The sequence below is a fragment of the Notolepis coatsorum genome, assembly GCF_963971535.1.
Source record: "Notolepis coatsorum genome assembly, chromosome: 1".
NCBI lineage: Eukaryota > Metazoa > Chordata > Actinopteri > Aulopiformes > Paralepididae > Notolepis > Notolepis coatsorum.
The window spans coordinates 216,673,991-216,694,761 of record NC_140165.1 but is presented as its reverse complement, the minus strand read 5'-3'; the positions used below and the strand labels follow the sequence as shown (position 1 = coordinate 216,694,761).

General features: G+C 40.6%; 1 protein-coding gene across 5 annotated transcripts in view; it reads right to left on the bottom strand.

Moving 5' to 3' along the window:
* The window catches only part of LOC311233266 (arf-GAP domain and FG repeat-containing protein 1-like), a 103,913-nt gene that overhangs the window by 60,057 nt on the left and 23,085 nt on the right, over positions 1 to 20,771 (bottom strand). The gene's annotated exons all lie outside the window — the stretch shown is intronic.

Below are 20,771 nucleotides of genomic sequence, written 5' to 3'. Positions count from 1 at the left end.
AGAGCACTGATTTCAGGTAATGATAGAGAGATTTAGCGAGAGAAAGAGAGAGATACTTAAATGGATCTTTGGACATTAAGTTCTATGAAATACTTGCCAGTAAGTGTAGTCGATGCAAAGCTTACCTACGGAGTGCCATGGTCAGAGTTTTAATCCACACACCACAACATGTAGACAAAGAGTTACCCATTTCAATAGCAGATAGGCCTTGTTACCTAGTGTGAACCGGCTCCAGCGTGTAGTAATACATTGGCTTTTTCAAGAAACAAAATAGTGCCAAGTGATAACAGAATCAGAAATGCAGGAGGATGGTGATTTTGTGGTAGAAATAGGTAACCCTTTTGCCTACATGTTGTGGTGTGGATTCAAACTTCTTGGTTTTCGTGACCTTGTTTGCTTTCCGGTTTGCTTAGAAGTAAGTGAATAGCTTTGCATCGACTACACTAACTGGCAAGTATTTCATACAACTTAATAGGGCTGTCTTAAATACTTCGAAGCTTTGTTCGATGGCACAAGCTTCGAACATAAATCGAAGTTTAAAAAAAATCTTGCGCCTCCATTCCAATGAAACGAAAGTAAGCGGCGCCTCGACTCCACCTCTCTACAACAAGCACGTGGAGATTATCTGTGTTGAAAACAACAAGGACATGTGCAGCAGACATGTCGACGAAGAAGTCATCAGACGTGTGGCACTGGTTACACTTTAAAATTAAATATAATATAATTGTTTGCTTGATAGACGAAGGTTGCAACATAATTATGTAATGTCATCTCGTTGGCTGTGAGCAGCCCCACTGCACCCAGGCAGCGCAGCCGAGTGAAACCTGGTGTCAGTCACGAAAAAGGCTACTTACCGTACTTTTCGGACTATAAGCCGCGGCTTTTTCCCCCATTTTTCGACCCTGCGGCTTATATAACGGTGCGGCTTATATGTGACTCGACGTGACCAAACCCGAAAATGTAAAAATCTAAATATTGCTTTTTTGACTGCATTGAAATGTTATTTATCTGTTCCCTTATTTGCTAAACTTAATACAACTTGTAAATGAGTTCATTCTTGTTATTTGTCCAACAGTATTGTGTCCCAATGCTAATTACATATGGTAATTAAACATTAAAACACCTGCAGCTTATAGTCCAGTGCGGCTTATATATGTATACATCATTCAATTTAGCTGCTGCGGCTTATAGTCAGGTGCGGCTTATAGTGCGAAAAGTACGGTAATTAATTAATCCAATCCACTTTATTTATAGAGCACATTTAAAAACAACAACGTTTACCAAAGTGCTGTACAAGTCCCACAACATAAGATTATTATATATATATTTTTTTTAAGCTCGAATTAAAATCGAAGCTCGGCCCGAAGCTTCGATTGCCAAAAAAAAGCTTTGAAGGTCAGCCCTACAACTTAATGTCTAAAAATCCTAACTATCCCTTTAACATTGACAGTTCTGAATAGAATGGTTGTGCAAGTGTACCACAATTAGAGACTAAGAGCTTATAAGGTTCTGTCTGTGTGTTTTATAAGTGATGGGAGAGCGAGTTACCAGGAGGGTTGTTTTATGGTTCTGTGTTCTATAAATTATGGGAGAGTGAGGTACCAGGAGGGTTGTTTTATGGTTATGTCTGTTCTAGAAGTGATGGGAGAGGCTGTGCAGGCTTGACGGGGTACAGGAGGAGGCTGGGAAAAAATATGTCTGAATAGATGCGTGTTTTCTTTCCTGTGTCCTACTTGCGGTTCACTTGATTTATCTTTCCAGCTTCAAAAATGGGCACAAAACCTCACACAAGATCCATAAATCAAGCACTAATATTTCCTCAGTTTTATTAGAGGGAAATGCAGGTTGAGACTGCCAGTCCACCAAGGTGTGGAGCACACAACATATTTGTATTTGCACCACTTAGAAAGTTAAAAGTGCTAAGCGAAGTTGAAAAAGTGCTACTTTGACACTGACAAACAGAATTCCATTTAGGGTAGACGTTCATATTTAGAGAGCGAGCGTAGATGCTGATGTTTTAGTTACATATTACCCTAGGCCTAGGGTATAAATACCATCGGGTATCAATAATGCTGTGGTGCCGAAATTTGGTACAAAGTAGTTAATCTCATCAGTGTCAGTGAGCCAATAAGCATGTTAGTTCCAAGATATAACAGTCCAAAACCATCCAAAATGTAACAACGCCTCCGATTGGCTCACACACCAAACACGCATTAAGTTAAGTATTGGAATAATATATAGTTTTGGTATCGATATTGGTACCAGTATCTAAAATGTTCAAACAATACCCAGCCCTAGCAAATACACAATGTTGAAAGTCTCTGATGGCGTTTGGTTAAATGGATGCTAGAGAAAAGAAGGCGTACAGATTATATAGTATCTACATCTAAGATATAGATATAGTATCTAGTCTACAGATATGTAAAAATTATTATATGCAGGTATATACAGACATATGTGGATATAGATATATATGGTTGTTTTTATTTTTAGGTTCTGTATTTATAATTTTTGTTATTTCTACTGTCATTCTATAGTCATTATTGTTATTATTATTATTATTATTATTATTATTATTATTATTATTATTATTATTGTCCTGTGAAGTCCTGTTTATTATTATTATTATTATTTCTGGAGTTCAAGCCAACTCGTCATATTAGTAATGTGAGTCTTTGAATGTTCCTGTAAATGACTTGCTATGTTCTTCCAATTTCAAACCCCCCCCCCCCCTCATTATGAATTGAAAATGGGGGACACTGATGTAAACAAGATGAAAGTATTTGCTAATTCAATGCACGCTAGTCACAGACACATCTGTGAACAGGGTTTATAACAAGGCCAAGTTGTGTATGTGTGAACCCGACACCCGTATCCATGTTGTAAGACACAGAAAATCTGATAAGAGAGATTATTATTATTATGTGTGTTGTCATGTTTTATGTTTCATGTAAAAGAAAAGAAAGAAAATGTATTAAAAGAAATATATATATATATATATATATATATATATATATATATACACAGTATATACACCGCACAAGATATTCCTTTATTGATCCCATTGAGGATATTCAAGTGTCATAGCAGCACGGATGAGTGGGGGAGGGGAGATACGGGCCTCATTAGGACAACCCTTGATGACATAAGACAAGCAGCAGAGGTGTGCGAGTTGATGGATACACGACATACAGTAAGACTAGTAGACCAGGCTGATCAATTATTCAATGCTCTCGCCGTCAGGCCTCAGCGCACTTGTTCTGAGCCCCACCCAATCAACTCTCTCCGTCTACACAGCATCAACCACACAACCTACTGTCAAACATCTCTGCCCAAAGAAGAAGTAAACTAACCGCTGCTACCTACATAGTACAGTACACTACATGGGTGGGAAGTCGAAGGGTGGGAATCTGGACGTTGTAAACAGCGACTCCTACAGGTCGGTTGGGGCGCCTGCACAGCAGAGACAGGAAAAATGGCGGGGGCAGTGTGAGCCTCCTACACGTTACTCCTCGCCAAATGAGAGTCCGCACTGGCAGGTGAAAAGATGCGAATGGCTGCCTGCACATGTATCGGAGGGGACATGTGATGATGTGACGGGCTTCTATCCTCCCTACAACCGGCCAGTGGGGGGTACATGCGAGCAACGTTCAAGACAGGGGAGGGGAGAATTGGCACGGCTAAATTGGGATGGGAGAAACAATTTTAACCCTTTAATCGCCAAGGACGACTTTAGACGTCATTCCTCGCCATGCGTAATCTGCCAATGACGTCTTACAGCGTCTTTGAGATCAATATTTCAAAAATCTGTCATGGCAATCATATTTCACCCACGGAGACTTGAGACTTGCTGTTGATCTCCTCTCAACTCTCCAACGGTTCAAGACCGCCATCTGGTGGCCGATCAGCGAATCGGCAAACCGGAAGTGGCACACCGGAAGTGGTGCACACCGGAAGTGGTGCTCACCCATATTTCGTCCGGCCACTCGCTATCGCTAGCGGGACTCCAGCTTGATACACTGGATAGCGATCCGTTGCCAATAACTCGATAAACAACATGATTTGGACGTATATAGCATTATACAACCTGGAAATGGATCGCATATATCAACAGCATATATCAGCATATATCGGCCACGGACTTATAACCCCCCCCCTCCGGTCACCAGCAGATGATGAGGCATGACGTGTAGGACCTTGTACAATTGAAATTTTTTATCTGACGTCAATCGGTATCAAACTACATTTGATGATCTAATATATGTATTTAGGGCTATAACTCACGTTCTGCAGAATGCTGCAGAAAACGATAAAAACATATTTATACTTTAGACCGTATTTTAGTATGAATATGTGAATGAAAAAGTAGAACGTTGCTACATCCTAAACGATAGATACTTGACGTTGAATGGGCCATAGTAATGTCAATTTAGCAATACAATTTAAAAAGTTATAGCCCTGCAAAGAAGGGGAACATCTCCATAGACCAATAGAGCTGGCAGAGGACGGTATAAGGATGGATATAAGCGTGGCAGAGAAAGGGTTAAAAAGGAGGAGAAAAAGTGGATACAAAAAAAAGTTAAGGTCCCATGTTTTGCTATTCCTTTCACTATTTGGGCAATGTTACACAATTCCTGTGAGTCTATGGAACACATCTGTAATTTTTTTTTGTATTCATTGTTTTGTATTTCTAATCAAGTACTCTAAAGCAGCATTTTTCCACTCCAAGATTTCAAGCTGTTTTGGGCTGTGCTCCGCCCATACTCGCAAAAGCGCTTTGAGTGACAGTCACCCACAGTCTGCACTGGCAGACAGAGAGAGACATAGAGCGATAGAGAGGGACGGATACTAATTAATTTCGCCGCGGGGGGGCATTATCCCATGGGACAATGCATTGGTAACTTGTTTCAAATGAGAATATAATACCCGTGAATATTATTGCACGGATCGGAATACGCGTGTGAGTGTGCGTGTGCGCTATTGACGCGAGTGCCGACAGAGAGAGCAGAGAACGAGCGAGCAAGAGAGAGGGATACGGAGCATTTACACAGTGTGTGTAAATGCTCCGTATCCCTCTCTCTCTATCTCTCTCTCACCCTCGTTCTCTGCTCTCTGTGTCGGCACCTGCGCCACGTCAACCCGTTTGAGGAAATTTCCAGTATTTCCACTCGCTGTTGTTGAGCGAATGGTTACAACCATAGAGGGGGTGTTAGTTATGCAGATCAGCTCCTTGCTACGTAGGATAGCGAGTCAAATCAGAATGGCTTAGTTCACTGGGGGAGGATCTCGTCTCAACTGAATTGGAGCAATCCGCCAAAATGAGAATTAGAGACACATTGATACAAACCCCCATTGCTAGAAAACAATGCTAAACACTGGAAAAGGCCATTTATAAGACAGGGGACCTTTAAATCATTTAATTTCACTGTGTTTATTTACCGTGTCCGTGGAAATGATCATGCACGCAGCCATCAAGGCATAGTTTCCTTAAGCAGAAAAGACGTAAAACTATAGTCCGTTAAAATTTTTCCTGATAACTTACATCACTGAATAACTTATTTTTTTTAAAGATTTCTTTTTTAGCGTTTATCGCTTTTTACTACTGGGCAGTCCAGTAGAGAGAGAGAGAGAGAGAGAGAGAGGAGGAACGGGAGACAGAGTGGGGGGAAGACATTCGGCAAATAATGACGGGTCCGGGAATTGAACCCGGGTCGGCCGTGCCGCGACTCAGCGCATTATGTGGTTCGCCACTGGGGCGCCCCTCATTGTATAACTCTTAAAAGTTCAGACAAGCTTAATTTTTGGTTATTTGTGATACTCCCTATACACCCAATTAAAAGTTATAGCTGCATTCTCTTCCAAACTAATTGATCTGATCGCAGATGTTTGGATTTGGTACAGATTCAGTCTCTCTTGGGCAGAGCTGTTTAGCAGGCTGTAGTGTACAGGCTAGGGCTGGGCGATATAACGATAACAATAATTATCGCGATATATTTGAAATCGATATCGGGGAAAAAATATATCGGATTTTTTTTTTTTTTTTTGTGACCTGCAACAGGGCAGTTTTAAAACCAGAGACAGTGGACAGACTTGTCTTTCTTGCCTGCAACTTAAAGTAATGGCTTTGCTTGTCCAAATGACAATACTGACCAAATTGAGATTTATTTTTCTCTTGTCCATTTATTTTGTTTGCTTTCTAATTTAAAATACAGTTTGAAACCGTCTGTACACAGTAGGCTATGTGTGCTAGCAGAGCTAGTCTCCAGTCATGAGTCACGGTGCACATGTGCGGTGGTTTGTCCACCAAAAAAGCACCAAAAAATAGAAAAGAAACTAGCAGAGCCAGAACTGTTCAACTCCCCTGGAGCCACAGCCAGCAGAGAAGCCGGTTTACTTTAGCTTTCAAACCAGCTGCAGCCTGAGAACTGGAGTGTGAGGGGATGTAACACTAAAGATGGCGGCAACAACAAAGAATTGCTGCAAAATAAACATACATCTGTTGTTTAAATTTTTTTTTTTTAAATCGAGAAATATGATAACATTATCATATCGTTATCGCGATATGATTTTTTTCCATATCGCCCAGCCCTACCATTGGTCATGCTAAATAACATACTAAAAGTCTACTAAAATCTAACCTTGCGAAAGTGGTCCTTTTCAAGATGGTGGCCGCCAATACATTATTCACTGCAGGTGAATAGGGTAAAATAATTAACTAACTGATATCACCATGAAACTTTTCAAGTTGATTGCTAACATCAATAAAATTATTTTTTGTATTACACGTTTTCTGAAATTGTATGTTTAAATATGCAAATGAGGCTATATCTGATTAAATATATGCTGAATTGAATTTCCAGAGAGCGAATGTGAATGCAAAAGTCAGCAATTTATTAATTTTTGTACAGTCTATGATTGCTACTGTAGTGTACACAGTGTTATTTAGGCTACAGACACTAGCAAATGCGAATCCACAATACTTTAACAACTTCAGTGTGACTGGTTAAAGGGGAGATGAAGCGTTAAACAATATGAGCCTAGTTTGTTTGTTGTGTACCTTGGGTAAGACATGGTCCTATAATCAAATGTGAAATCCTGCTTATTTGTCTGAAAACTCAAATGTAATTTCCCCGTTTTTGCCATGGGCGCCGCCATTTTAGATTTAGCTGGATGGTGACGTCACGGTGATGGTTTGGGCTGGGTCCCGGTTTACAGTGCTGGTTAGATAGCTACGTAAATATGGAGTGTCGTGAAAGTCAGTCAGTAAATTGTCAACCAAATGTAACGTTACCTACAGAAAAAAAATATATTATATAATTATACTTGTAGTTGTATTATCTGCGAGACATCGCCACCACGCAACAAGTCAAAACGCTCCGCTATCTGCAAACATCTCCACTGTCTGTGTGTGTATACTGTGCTTTGGTCAAATCACATTCAGCATTAGGTATCAGTTTCCTTTTTTTCCTCCCTCAATAATATTATGTTATTTATGTACGTTATCATTATGTAAACAAATGCACATACGGATTGTTTGCTGCAACGTTTCTGAATGAATTGAAGCATTAATAAATAAGCAGATAATTAAATTAGATGTCCATAACATTTGTGTTTTTAATTAGCATAGCCTAAATAAATATGAATTCAAGAAGTTAAATACTGAATTAACAACACATTTATTAACAGGCTGAATAACAGGCTGAAAAAAACAATTAGCCTATTTAATAGGCTAAACACTGTGCGTAAAATATAGGCCAAGCGGTGGTAAAAGGCAACTTTGGCTATAGCCTTCTAAAACAGGCTAAACTTTGTTCTTGAGTTCACATTTCTTTGGTTTGCAGTGGTGCATCTGCGGGCCAATGTTCCGAGACATATTACATTTTTTTTGTTAGGCTATTTGAATACACCAGCCCTAAATGGTGGATTCAAATAGCCTAACAATTATACAAATATATAAATATGTTTCGGAACAAATGGCTGTTGCGTTGTTGCAAACTGGGGAGGTATGAATTAAAGAAGTTAATACTAATAACAGGCTGAAAAAACAATTAGCCTATTTAATAGGCTAAACACAGCGCGTAAAATATAGGCTAAACAGTGCGTAAAAGTGCGATGCAGTGTTAATTTTGTCAACTAAAATGGTGACGAAAGATGTTAGTCAACGAAGGTTTTTTTTCATGACAACGAGACGTGACGTCACGTTATTAATACCATGTGACGCTAATGAGACTAAATAGGGCTGTGTTCTGAGTCCACTCCTCTACTCCCTGTACACACATGACTGTGTGGCTCAGCGGAACAACACAATCATACAATTTGCTGACGACACAGTAGTGGTGGGCCTGATCTCTGCAAACGACGAGAGGGCCTACATGGAAGAGGTCAAGGTCCTGGCGGGATGGTGCCAAAAGAACTGCCTCTCCCTGAACGTCAGCAAAACAAAAGGAGATGATTGTGGACTTCAGGAGGTCGGGGGTCAGGGACTACAGCCCCCTCAGCATCAACAGGGCACCGGTTGAGAGAGTGAACAGTTTTAAGTACCTCAGAGCCCACACATTGACAGTGTTGTGAAGAAGGCACGACAACGCCTCTACTTCCTCAGGCGCCTAAGGAAGTTCCAAGTCAGTCAGAAGATCCTTAAGAACTTCTACTCATGTACAATAGAGAGCATCCTGACTGGCAATATCACCTCCTGGTTTGGGAATAGCACCGCACAAGACCGTAGCAGACTACAGAGTGGCACGTTCAGCCGAACGCACAATTGGAGGGGGGCTTCCCACCCTCCAGAACATTTACAACAAGCGGTGCAGGGGTAAGGCTAAGAGAATTATCAAGGACTCCAGCCACCCAAACAACTGCCTCTTTGAACTGCTGCGGTCAGGCAAGCAATACCGGAGTCTCATGGCAAGCACAGAAAGACTCAGAAGAAGCTTCTATCCCCAGGCCATCAGGTTGCTCAACGAACAATAACACTATGCAACATTGCAACAACCATCAAACACACACATCCACACGCACACACTCACTTTAAACAAACAACACACTGCAGTGCAGCATCCACTCTCCACACTTTAGAACACCTAAACACACTTTATATTTATTGGTAAAGGATTTGCACTACAACCCATACCTCAGTACACCTTACTGTAAATTGTACCTCATCCCATTTCTGCTTTGCACTATATAGCATATTGTATATTAGTATATTGCATAGTATATTGTATGGTAACTCAGTTACTTCTATTCTGCATCGAACATTGTACATATGTATATACTGAACACTGTCTACTACGTGACTTCTATTTTTTTACTTCTATTTTTACATGCTATACTATTTTATTTCATACTTCATACTATTTCATCTTTTGTCTAGCACAGTCTCTGGAGTGCAACAGAAAGAAGCATTTTGTATAAAAGTATTCTGTACTTCTGTATGACAACTATTAAAGAAATTGGAAACTTGAAATAGTTTATTAAATATAGTTGACCACAACTGAGGACACAAAAATGTAATTTACAAAAACCAGGACGAAATTTCTCTTCATGTATGTTGATATTGTTGACTAAAACAAGACTAGACAAAATAATTATAACTTTTCTTAATGCCATCGTCCCGACAGAGCAGTGTGACGGGGAGCTCTGTTATTAGCATTAGCTGAAGAGCTATTTGAAAAGCTAGTTTTAGCTTAACGTTACCTTGGCTAAAATTGGGACTATTCATAATCCAGCTGCAGACCTGCAAGCAAAGTACAGTTGGCAAAGGAGTATTCCAAGGTAAATCACTTTTTCACCAGTAACGTTACATTGTTTGTATTTCCATCTAGCTCGCGTTAGCTAGTGGCTAACCTAGCTCACGCTAATGTGGCTAACTGATCAACCTCTCGCACACAATTAATGACATGTTGCGGACAGCCATATCGGTGACAATGTTTAGCTTTTAGTGCCAAATGATAAGAGTCTGAGGCGGAGTCTCAAAAGAGAATGTTGAATTTTTATTGTGCATTTAAAATCACAACAGAGCCTCTGCTACTACAGTAGCTAACCTAAACGGAGCCTTCTGGATAGGAGGAAGTGCGCAACAACGTATAATGTCCGTGTGGAACCAATGTGCCAACAACCTTTCCATGGGTGAAGCATAGTTGAGCATAGAACCTTTAATGATACTAATACTAATCTATACAATCACCTGAATAAATACCATTACTTTCTAGTTATTACTAAAAAATAGTATATATAAAACAGTAGCTGTAAAAAAGAATTTTTTTTTTTTATAATTTATATATATATTTGTTTGTACATTAACTAAAAATAGAACAAAATCTAGACTAAAACAAAAAAGACAAAATTGAGACAAAAACTGACTAAGACTAAAATGCTCAGACATTTAGTTGACTAAAGGAAAAATAAAAGATGACTAAATATGATGAAAAACAAAAAAGGAGCACTTGACACATGACTAAGACTAAAACTAAAATGAAAATAGCTGCCAAAATTAACACTGGTGCGATGTCTTTTATGCTGCGCTGTGACAGCACTCCATCGTGACAGCCAGCTGAAGCGCGTGCGCCATACATCCCAAACTTTGTAATCCTGCGTCTTTCATGCATTTGACCACGTTTCGGGCATTATCTCGGAGTATGACATGAATATTTTCTTTCGGAATATGCCACGTCTGGAACATATTCTCGAATGCTGTTGCCAGCGCTGCAGCAGTATGGGAGCCGGAGAACTCTTGGGAATGCAGGAGCGCTTTACGGAGTTGGAAGTCTGCGTCAATCCACTGAGCTGTCAAACTCAGCATTGACATGGGGCTGACATCAGAGCTCCAAATATCACTGGTAAAGCTAATTGAAGAAACGTCTTCTTTCAGAAGGCTATCAATGTGCGAATACACTGCCTGGTAGAGCTCGGGTACAGGGCAATGTCTGAAAAATACGTGTGACCTGGGAGAGTGTAACACGGTCGTCGAGCCCTATGAATCCATTACTTTTCATGTGATCACCTTAGCCTTCTGACTACCACCGTTATACGCACATGTGCCCTCTAACTAGAGCCATATGAAATCAGTTTTATTTTTTTCCAAATTCCATTTTATTTTTTTCCAAATTCCGTTTTTATATTTCAGAATTCTGTATTTTGCTTTGTACGCACATTTTACAATCAGAAATAGTGTCTAATAAGTGGGAATGAATAAATGTCCACAATTTAATAAGATATAACAGTCCATTGGGCTGTCTTAAATACTTCGAAGCTTCGTTTGATGGGCATGGGATTCGAATAAGAAAATAAAATTTGATTATTAAAAAATATAAAAATATAAATGATATATATTTTTTTGCAAAATCAACTCTGCCTCTCTTTGTTAATTACAACAAGCAATGCGGTTTGTTATTTAAGATGAGGTCGGACTCGGCACTGACAGATTTGTGTTCATTGTGCTGCTTTTATAAAGCCTCAAATGACGGCTTACAATATTTCATGAAAGCAAAGTGTTTTGTTTGTCTAAGATTTAAAAAGGTTTAAACTTTACAGCACTGACAAAGTTGAACAAAGTGCTGTACAAGTCCCACAACATAAAAAAAAATATATATATATATATTATTATTATTATTTTTTTTAATTAACAGTTGATTCCATTTTTATTGCTCAATTCCGCAATTCCGTCCGCGATTCCGTGATCGCGGATTTCATATGGCTCTACCTCTAAGTGGTTTGCATTAGTGGCCGCTTTGTTTCCTCTGACTTTTTTTGTGCCAATAATAACGAGTTGAGTTCACCATGTAGGCTGCACTTCATCTCGATATTCAGCCGAACGCATGAATGCTGAGTCTGGCATCAGTTTGCTTACATCAAACACAATGAATGGTTTTGTTACACACGTATTATTATTCTGCAGTGTTCTGGAGGTCCAGATTAATGGTTGGGGTTGGTTCAACGGAGGGGTATGGATTGGGCTATCACCTAAAGTCCACGTTTATTATTTTCTCTATATATATTGTTTTATTTGTATATACTTACTGTTGACCTGATAGTTTTATTGTTTTATTGTTCGCACGTATATGCTCCTTGTATCGCTGCTGCTTACAGCGCGCATTGGAACGGAGACAAAGTTATACCGTTAGTTTTGTATACAGCCGAGCCACTCAACACATATTGAACGGAGAAAAAGATAACAGTTAGTTGGAGAAAAAAAGTGAGGAGAGAGAGGTGTTTTGCTACAGCGCTGTGGTGGTAACGTTAGTGCCGTTATTAGTTGGAAACGGTGTTGTGGTGTTGCCAAGGGAGCAGAGGAATACCATACTCCCGCATCGATCTGCCGACGGCGACGGGCAGAGGATAACAGAGAAAGAAGACGTTTAGACTGAGTTCGGTTGAGGCTGAACTCATATAGCAACCAACAGACTTTAGGTGATAGCCTAATCTATACCTTTCTGTTGAACTAATTCTAATTATTAATCTGGACCTTCAGAACATGCAGTATTATTAATTTGCTCAAATGTCGTGACCTCACACAGTGCCAACTGCAGGTCTCACCATCTCAGGTGCCAACTGCAGGTCTCGCCATCTCAAAGATGACAGAGCATGCAGCATCCCCCTGTTGGAGTTGCTCAATGCTGTAAAATATTACATAAATGTGTTTTTATGAATAATGATATTTGAAGAGCCTAATAATATTGCTACAGCGTGCTGCAGGTAGTAGTAGTAGCTAGGTACGTTGGAGGCTGCGGGCGAAACCATCTCCGTGACGTCAGCATTTAGCGTGAACAAAATGGCGGCGCACATTTTTTTCTTCTTAGAAACGGCTTATTTTTATAACGTGATTTTTTTCTGTGGTTTATCTAAATACTAATTTGATGCTATGACTGTTTATATCGCTATGCTTCATCTCCCCTTTAATACTCCCTGCAAGTGGAATCAACCACATAACTCTGTAACACTCCCCCCTGTGGAATTCCACTTGCTCACAACACTATCCAGACAGAAAATACAATTTCGGACCAGTCAGAAAACACATCAGGTACCAAACAATCAAGTACAATCCAGAACAACATATCGTCAGACAAAAAATGAACATCATTTACATGTGTATGCATAACATCACAGCATGATAAGGCCTAACAAAATTAATAGTTGGTTTCAGGTTGCCGACCGACCCTGCCGATTTAGGTGCGACCCAATATATTTTATGAGTTTTTAAAAAAGAATTATAACAAAAAAAAAAAAAAAATTTAGAATAAAGTTTCATAGAAATCTTAGTCAAACATTTAGTATTATGGATATTAAACATGCTGGCAGAGTACATGCATCCATGTTGTTGTGAACATTTTAATTAAATAAAGAAATTCCCTATCCATAGTCGCCGTGGGAAAGAATAAAAAAAAAAAAAAAAAAAAAAAAAAAATTCCCTACCTACCCATGGCCAAACTGACAACCAACCTGAAACCAACTATTAATTTTGTTAGGCCTAAGGACGTAAATATGCCGGGAATAGCACAGGGCTAATTTCCACCCGTAGTCCTAACATAAAACAAACACAAAACGGACCATACAACGTTAATTCATAAAAACTGACATCACTGACATGACCACACTAACATGACATTCAGTCAGTACAACATCACTAACATCCCTAATGAGTGCATATTTGGCTGTCTAACAGCCATTTCCTGAGTTGGCCCCTAAAGGTGGACAGGGTGGTACATTCCCTTAAGCCTTAAGGGGACCGGAAGGCTGTTCCATGTTCCACTTCCCTTTATCGATAGAAAATTTTTGCTAAAGGCGGTCTTTCTAAAATGGACCTCACAATCCCCTCTGGTGTTTGACCTAGTGGCTACTCCAGTGTTCCTTTTCTCGTGGATAAACTCCTTGAGAGGGGGAGGGGCTAATCTGTACAGGCATTTATATACAAAGCAGGAACTTTTATAACGTCTGAGGTTTTCAAAATAAAAAATGTGATGCTTATCCAGGATTTTACAGTGGTGGTATGAGTACTGTTTCCTGTCATATACCTTCAATGCTCTGTTGTAAAGTTGTTCTATGGGTTTCATGGCTGTGGCCCCAGTAAATGACCAGTTTAGAAGGCAATATTCAATGTGAGAGAAGACCATACAGTGTAGGTATGTCTTTGCGGCTTCAAGTGTTAGGGAGGGCCGTATTTGTTTGAAGTTGGAAATGTTGAAGTTGATGGTGTTCCTCACTTTCTTTGTGTTTCTTAAAGGTCAGGTTTGAGTCCAAGATGACCCCAAGGAATTTGAAGTGGGAAACAAGTTCTAGTTCTTCCTTCCTTCCCTCCTTCCTCAGGAACACATTGGACCGCTTGATGGTTTCTGGACGCTTGCTAAAGAACATGCACAGTCTTTTTCGCATTAAGTAGAAGACTGGTGCTGTTTAGCCAGCATTGTACCTTGTCTAGTGCGCATGTGAGCCTAGATGTAATCAACTCTATGTCCTTGCCCTGTGTGTAGATGACTGCGTCATCGGCATACATCTGTACATTGAGTTCGGGACACACATTTGGCAGGTCATTGATATACAGGGAGAATAGCAGGGGCCCAAGGATTGATCCCTGAGGGACACCTACAGAGTTGTCTAGATATGGGGACTTGGCGCCATTGACCGTGACACATTGTTTTCGGTTTGATAAGTAGGATCTAAACCATTCTATTGTAGTATGGAACATGTCACTTCCTGTTGCCAGTAGGTGGCACTATGACTTTAACTGAATATTAACATGTAGATGTGTTCAGGCTGGGACACACATCAATCTTTCTTCATCCTCTTCATCCTCTGATGACTCTTCTAGAAGAAACTTATATGGATTGTCACATTCTTCAAGTTGGCATGGCCCACAGACAGTAGTACATGGTAATCCATATCTTCTACAAGAGCAGCGGAGTGTCTTGCAGCCAGTGGAGCAGTTACAATGAATGACCTTCAAGAGTCTGGAGCAGCATTCATACTTGTCATAAGTGGGACAAACCGATTGTCCTGCAGGTTCCACCCCCAGTTCATGGCATCCATTCCCTTTTATTTTCCTATCCAGACCATGATATGGTAGTATGCTCTACGACAGTGAAGTTTGGTCGCAGATTCAGTTGGGGGCAGACGTTCGGGCGTGACAAGTGACAAAGCAGAGGCAACTTTCTTGCTGAAGGTGTTACATCTCATTGTCGCAAGGGAGTTTGTGCACTTGCCACCAAAAAGGACAGCCATCACTTGGCACCCAAGGTCATCGATCACCTCTGTGGTCTGGTTTGTGATGGTGAATGAATTGGCACAAGACAAAAGAATAGAGTCTCCTTTTACAAGCTTCTGAAAAGCAGTCTTTTTTCCAACACCAAAAATCCTAGAAGTTGTGTCACAACCTGTCACAGCATGGATGCATATCAACTGAGAACACATGTCATGTCCAAGGACTTCTTTCAGGCGATTTATGTCATACACTTTAACACTGCCATCCGCTTTGAACTTGTCCGATCTGAAATAAAGGCCCTTACTACCTTCCTTTGCATAGTAAAGGAGTAAGACAAGGAGATCAGTATCTTCTCCAATCAGCATAGTGGTGTGTAGAAGAGATGCCTCCACTGCAGCCTTGTCTACATCAGCATCCACAGATGCATTGACCACAGTGCAATCCTTTTGTTTCAGTTCATCAGTTATCATCTGGATAAGTCTCTGTTTATTGATATCTCTTGACAGGAACTCCTCCTTCTTACCGGAGAACTCAGTTTCAGCAGTGAAGCTGACAATGGGATGAATATTCTGTCTGTGTTGATCGTCGGCCCTTCCTCATAGCCATCAAAGACAATGGTCGTTGCTGAACCATAATGCCGGATGGTGAAATCAGCATATGACTGTGCTATTTCACCATAGGTTTTTCTGCACTTCCATGGTATTCTGTGAAGAAGTGAACCTCCATCAAGGACGTGGCATTCTGTTTGTGGTACAGAATCTAGTATTGCATCACCACTTGCATCACAGATCGCACACGCTAGTTGAGGCTTATCAGCCTTCCGGAAGACGTTTCTGGCTTCAAAGAGGGCAGGAGGGAAAGGACTGAGCTCGTAGTGCATAACCTCCTCCAATGATTAGGGATGGGTACCGAATTCGGTACTTTTGAGGTACCGAACCGAAACACGTCGGTACTACCGAGTATCGATTCAAGTGAGATAACGCGGGGAAAAAAATAAAGATAAATTATTATTATTATTTTTTGTACCTTTTTTCTTTTCATGTCAACATTCACACGCACAATATATGCTTACCTAGGATTTGACTCGATTCAACAACAAAGCAGTCGGAGCAATGGCAAGCCGAAAACTGTCAAAATTGTAGTTATTTGAAGTTTGGATTTTCTTTTTACGACTGAGGTAGGTAAATAAAATTTCTTGACTAAAGTACAGAAAAAAGGTACCGTTGGGTACCGTATCGGTTCAAATGTGAAAGGTACCCATCCCTACCAATGATAGCTTTCTAGTTTGGGAGACTACCAGCAAACATTGAAAAAGCAGTGCAGAATCAATGGTTCGATCAGGAGCAACCTTGATAGTTGAGTTTTGTCCAAGAGTTATTGCTTTATCCTTTCTACTGAACGAGACCGTGAATGCAGGCTGTCCAATCATTTTGACATGATTTTGTTTCCGACAGACTCATATTCATGCATGTTCACACCTTCCTCAGCCACGACTCCAGTGACAATGTTCCTTAACGAAGAGTCTGGCGAGAATGGTGACCATACAGCAAGTTTTGAACAAATCGCCTTCAGATCAGCAACATCCCTTTTCATCCTTACTGCCGTCAAATCCTTGTGCTGTTCAGAGGTTGTGTATGCCAGGTTTGTGAACTCCTGCATTGCGATGTTGTACTCTGATGTTATGGGCCTTGACATGGTCCAAAGCGCTCTCTGCTCTTCAGACATTCCGCTTCGACGTGTCATACCTCCAGTGGTCTTCAACAGAAAGACAGGTGGGTAGAGGCATGACCACCGCACTGTCTGCACTAGGGGTGAGTGTCATAGCAAGCAGTAGTGTTTTGTCTGCCATAGCATATCTCTGTGCTCTCCCAAAATCGCTGGCTAACTAAAGCTTAATTTATACCTTCTAAAGTTGGCAGTAGAATGTTGGATGTTTAAAATTCAGCTGCACTCCAAAAAATCAATTCAGCATATATTTAATCAGATATTGCCTCATTTGCATACTTAAACATACAATTTCAAAAGACGTGTAATACAAAAGATTATTGTTTTGATGTTACCAATCAACTTGGGAAGTTTCATGGTGATATCTGTTAGTTAATTTTTTTACGTACAACTTGGGGCGCTCCAGTAGCACACCACATAGCGCGCTGAGTCGCGAAGCGGTCGCCTCGGGTTCGATTCCCAGTAGGGATGGGTACCGAATTCGGTACTTTTGAGGTACCGAACCGAAACACGTCGGTACTACAGAGTATCGATTAAAGTGAGATAAAAAAAAATGCTTTTTTTTTTTTTTTTTTACCTTTTTTCTTTTCATGTCAACGTTCACACGCACAATATATGCTTACCTAGGATTTGACTTGATTCAACAACAAAGCAGTCGGTGCAATGGCAAGCCGAAAACTGTCGAAATTGTAGTTATTTGAAGTTTGGATTTTTTATTTTTTTATTCTATTTCTTGAGACTAAAGTACCGAAAAAAGGTACCGTTGGGTACCGGTATCGATTCACAGGTACCGGTACCGTATCGGTTCAAATGTGAAAGGTACCCATCCCCAATTCCCAGACCCGGTGGCCATATGCCGCATGTCTTCCCCTCTTCTCCTCCCGTTTCACCCTCTCTCCTATCGGTCCTGCGTGGCCGCTGTCGGTCCTGCGTGGCCAAAAGGTCCTGCGTTGACCAAAGAAGCTGAAAATGCTATAAATAAAATCTTAAATAAAAAAAAAAAAAAAAAAACATACAACTTGATTGACAAAGGTTGGATATCAAGGTTTTTAATTCTGCAACAGAAGGGAGAATCTCAAGCTCAGAATCTCTGCATCATAGCAAAATGCAGAGTTACCCTGTTCTGAGCAAACTCAGGGGACCAGCCAGTCACTAGAACGTGTTCCATAGGTTCCAAAATTTAACATTGGAGAATGTGTTATAAATGTGATTTACAACAAACACAAACCTTTAGTAGAGACCCCACAACACGCTGGCTTCAATAACTGGCTCACTGACGAGGGTATAAACTAAAGACAGTGTGCCAGAGTGAACGTGGCTCACTGACGAGGGTCGGAGGGTACAGAGACAGTGTGCCAGAGTGAACGTGGCTCACTGACGAGGGTCGGAGGGTACAGAGACAGTGTACCAGAGTGAACGTCAACAATTAGCATCAGGCTCCATTTAGAAGTTATTGTTTCACACCTCAGCTTCCCATCTCAATCGGTCACTCATTGTGCGTCGTCTAGTGAAAATAGTAGCCTGGGGGTCCTTTCAGATGTAGAACAAAGAGCATGTTCTCCGTCTTCACAAGATGATGTGAAGTTGGACGATACAATTTCCCAGGAACTATATCAACATAACCAACATAATCCTCATTCCATCCGAACACATGTAATGGTATAAGCAAATGGAATTGGATTGACTGCAAACTATTAATATAACAGATAATGTTATTACAGGAGATATATATATATATATTTAGGCTTTTCCTTTTATAATTCCCTGCCTTCTCACATTAACACAATGGGGACGAACAACGTCTATATCCGTGTTTCGATTCCACCCGTTGTGGACAGAAGCACGGATAAATCCGTGGCACTGCAGATATACCCTACTCCTTGAATTCGAGAAGGTGCAATACCGGCCAGATCCTCTTAGGGGCGCTATCGCGATAATGCAGTGTTCCCTGTGACCGAACGGTGGACTCTTTATTTTTTTTTTACTTTCAATGGAGTTTTATGTTAGCTCGATTCTGGATCTGCAGCCTGTAGCTTGGATTACGTTTTGCATCGCAGATTTCACCATGCAATAAGGGGATTTATCATCAGCCAATGTACATATCGATCTACCAGATGGTGATCGATAACGGGGAAATGCTCGGGGGGATCCCACCGGACCACGGTAAGACCTTTTTCACGTAAAGTACATCCCGATCGGGCCTTGTTTTGAGGCTAATGAAGCTAACGCGGTTATTGGTAATCAATAATCAGAAACAACGTCGCCCGCCCCCCCCCCCCCCCCCCCCCCCTTTCATGCATACATGCGTGAGGATTGTGCCAATCATATGCAGTTTGAGTTTTAACTAGAGTTGTTCCGATACCGATACCGGTATCGGAAATGCCGCCGATACTGCCTAAAATGCTAGTATCGGTATCGGCGAGTACACGTAAATTCTAGCCTCCGATCCCATGATGTAATTTATCTCCTGCCGAGTCCTGCGGAGAGTGAGGATTATAAAATGAACATGTTTTAAAGTGTGATGCTGTGTCATTTTAACAGCAGATACACTTTCTTAAATTCCATTGTCCCCGACAGTGCGGTGTGACGGGGAGCTCGGACGGGAATCGGGATGTGTTTGGCTGGTGTTATGATAGCATTAGCTGGAAAGATAGCTAGTTGGAACAACATCCGCTTTTAACGTTACATCAAATCAGATGATCGCCTGTCCTTTCTCCAGGACCTAACACTGTCCGTGACCGTCTATCAACAATAATGCACCCACGGTGAATTGTATTTAAGTTAAGTAGCTACGGACTAGCGTTACCTGACTATTACTAACGTTATCTTAATGTCACTGCGGGAAGGCGAGCTAGGTCAGTTAGCTTAGCTTGATAACGTTACCGTGTCTAAAGTTGGTGCTATTCACATAATCCAGCAATAATGGCTGCAGACCTGCAAGCAAAGTACAGCAAGTGCCAAAGGATAAGAGTCTGAGGCGGAGTTTCAAAAGAGAATGTTGAATATTTATTTTGCATCAAAAACCACAACATGAACGTTCTATCTGCCACTAGCTTACAGACTGAATAGGGTATATCTGCAGAGCCACTGAGTAGCGAGTGCAACACCGTTTAATGTCCGTGTGGATCATTGGAGTAGGGTATATCTGCAGTGCTGCAGCCCATACTCATTGATTAATGATACTAATACAAATCTATACAATCACCTGTTGTTGAATAAATACCATACGTTCTAGTTATTACTAAAAAACAGTATAACAGTATCTGAAAAAAAAAAAGTATAATTTATATAATCTTTTTTTAAATTTTTTTTTTATGCACTGGTATCGGATAAATATCGGTATCGGCCGATACCCAAAGCTTAGGTATCGGAATCGGATCGGAAAGGGAAAAATGGTATCGGAACATCTTTCTATACCCGAAATGCCATTGGATTTAACGTTATAGCCCATTATCTCGGCTTCCAGGAAATATACTAGACCAAATCCGGTATAATGCTTATATTCACAGCGCTATAAAATGAGAATGTATTGATGAAAAAAAATATTCTTTAAGCCATTTTGAAGGGACGGTTTATGGTCTCAATTCACAATGGAATGGACAGATAGCAATACTATAAAGTATAGATTTAGCTCTACAAACAGCCCCACATCTGTTTACATATCCCGGTCCTCTTGAGATTAATTAGACTCATACCAGTGGCCACGAAAGTGTTAAGGACAGTGTTTCTCTCGTGTGACGGCTAAATACAATATCAGACACGCTTGTGGTGCAAATGAATGTCCCAAACTGACACAACATACTGACCTCTTGTGTTACAGTCTTTACTGCTGCTGAGTGACTCACCTAAAGGT